This window comes from Echiichthys vipera, assembly GCF_963691815.1.
Source record: "Echiichthys vipera genome assembly, chromosome: 22".
In the NCBI taxonomy this organism is placed as follows: domain Eukaryota; kingdom Metazoa; phylum Chordata; class Actinopteri; order Perciformes; family Trachinidae; genus Echiichthys; species Echiichthys vipera.
In genome coordinates this window covers 515,001-517,500 of record NC_139847.1, presented here as the reverse complement: position 1 = coordinate 517,500, position 2,500 = coordinate 515,001, and the positions used below count along the sequence as shown (strand labels likewise).

Here is a 2,500-nt window from a genome sequence, read left to right as displayed (position 1 = left end):
TATGCTCCTAGAGGACACTTTAGCACACGTTTATGCTCCTAGAGGACACTTTAGCACAGGTTTATGCTCCTAGAGGACACTTTAGCACACATTTATGCTCCTAGAGGACACTTTAGCACACGTTTATGCTCCTAGAGGACACTTTAGCACAGGTTTATGCTCCTAGAGGACACTTTAGCACACGTTTATGCTCCTAGAGGACACTTTAGCACAGGTTTATGCTCCTAGAGGACACTTTAGCACACGTTTATGCTCCTAGAGGACACTGTAACACACGTTTATGCTCCTAGAGGACACTTTAACACACGTTTATGCTCCTAGAGGACACTTTAGCACACGTTTATGCTCCTAGAGGACACTTTAACACACGTTTATGCTCCTAGAGGACACTTTAACACACGTTTATGCTCCTAGAGGACACTTTAGCACACGTTTATGCTCCTAGAGGACACTTTAGCACAGGTTTATGCTCCTAGAGGACACTTTAACACACGTTTATGCTCCTAGAGGACACTTTAACACACGTTTATGCTCCTAGAGGACACTTTAACACACGTTTATGCTCCTAGAGGACACTTTAACACACGTTTATCCTCCTAGATGACACTTTAACACACGTTTATGCTCCTAGAGGACACTTTAGCACACGTTTATGCTCCTAGAGGAACCTTTAACACACGTTTATGCTCCTAAAGGACACTTTAACACACGTTTATGCTCCTAGAGGACACTTTAACACACGTTTATGCTCCTAGATGACACTTTAACACACGTTTATGCTCGTAGAGGACACTTTAGCACACGTTTATGCTCCTAGAGGACACTTTAGCACACGTTTATGCTCCTAGAGGACACTTTAACACACGTTTATGCTCCTAGAGGACACTTTAACACACGTTTATGCTCCTAGAGGACACTTTAACACACGTTTATGCTCCTAGAGGACACTTTAACACACGTTTATGCTCCTAGAGGACACTTTAGCACACGTTTATGCTCCAAGAGGACACTTTAACACACGTTTATGCTCCTAGAGGACACTTTAACACACGTTTATGCTCCTAGAGGACACTTTAGCACACGTTTATGCTCCTAGAGGACACTTTAGCACACGTTTATGCTCCTAGAGGACACTTTAGCACACGTTTATGCTCCTAGAGGACACTTTAGCACACGTTTATGCTCCTAGAGGACACTTTAACACACGTTTATGCTCCAAGAGGACACTTTAACACACGTTTATGCTCCTAGAGGACACTTTAACACATGTTTATGCTCCTAGAGGACACTTTAACACACGTTTATGCTCCTAGAGGACACTTTAGCACACGTTTATGCTCCTAGAGGACACTTTAGCACACGTTTATGCTCCTAGAGAACACTTTAGCACACGTTTATGCTCCTAGAGGACACTTTAGCACACGTTTAGGCTCCTAGAGGACACTTTAACATATGTTTATGCTCCTAGAGGACACTTTAACACACGTTTATGCTCCTAGAGGACACGTTAACACACGTTTATGCTCCTAGAGGACACTTTAGCACACGTTTATGCTCCTAGAGGACACTTTAACACACGTTTATGCTCCTAGAGGACACTTTAGCACACGTTTATGCTCCTAGAGGACACTTTAACACACGTTTATGCTCCTAGAGGACACTTTAGCACACGTTTATGCTCCTAGAGGACACTTTAACACACGTTTATGCTCCTAGAGGACGCTTTAACACACGTTTATGCTCCTAGAGGACACTTTAGCACACGTTTATGCTCCTAGAGGACACTTTAGCACACGTTTATGCTCCTAGAGGACACTTTAACACACGTTTATGCTCCTAGAGGACACTTTAGCACACGTTTATGCTCCTAGAGGACACTTTAACACATGTTTAGGCTCCTAGAGGACACTTTAACACACGTTTATGCTCCTAGAGGACACTTTAACACACGTTTGTGCTCCTAGAGGACACTTTAACAGACGTTTATGCTCCTAGAGGACACTTTAACAGACGTTTATGCTCCTAGAGGACACTTTAACACACGTTTATGCTCCTAGAGGACACTTTAACACACGTTTATGCTCCTAGAGGACACTTTAACACACGTTTATGCTCCTAGAGGACACTTTAACACACGTTTATGCTCCTAGAGGACACTTTAACACACGTTTATGCTCCTAGAGGACTCTAACACACGTCTTAGAGGACCCCAGATGGACAGGGTCGGGTTAGTTTGAACCCAGAAGACGAGGCTCTTGAACACCTGATAAACTCTGTTTTCCTGCACGTAAAATTCTTTATTCACAGACAAATCTGCTCCTGAACTTCAATCGTCCACTGCCTGTGTGTGTGTGTGTGTCTGTGTGTGTGTGTGTGTGTGTGTGTGTGTGTGTGTGTGTGTGTGTGTGTCTGTGTGTGTGTGTGTCTGTGTGTGTGTCTGTGTGTCGACAGCTCTAACCAGGAGGCAAATGGAAAACGGCTCTCTTAAATAACTGATTTA

The 2,500-nt window shown here is 43.6% G+C and overlaps 1 protein-coding gene across 1 annotated transcript in view; it reads right to left on the bottom strand.

Annotated features, from left to right (window-relative positions):
• camta2 (calmodulin binding transcription activator 2) overlaps positions 1-2,500 on the bottom strand; it is a 29,444-nt gene that overhangs the window by 11,460 nt on the left and 15,484 nt on the right. The window lies entirely within an intron of this gene.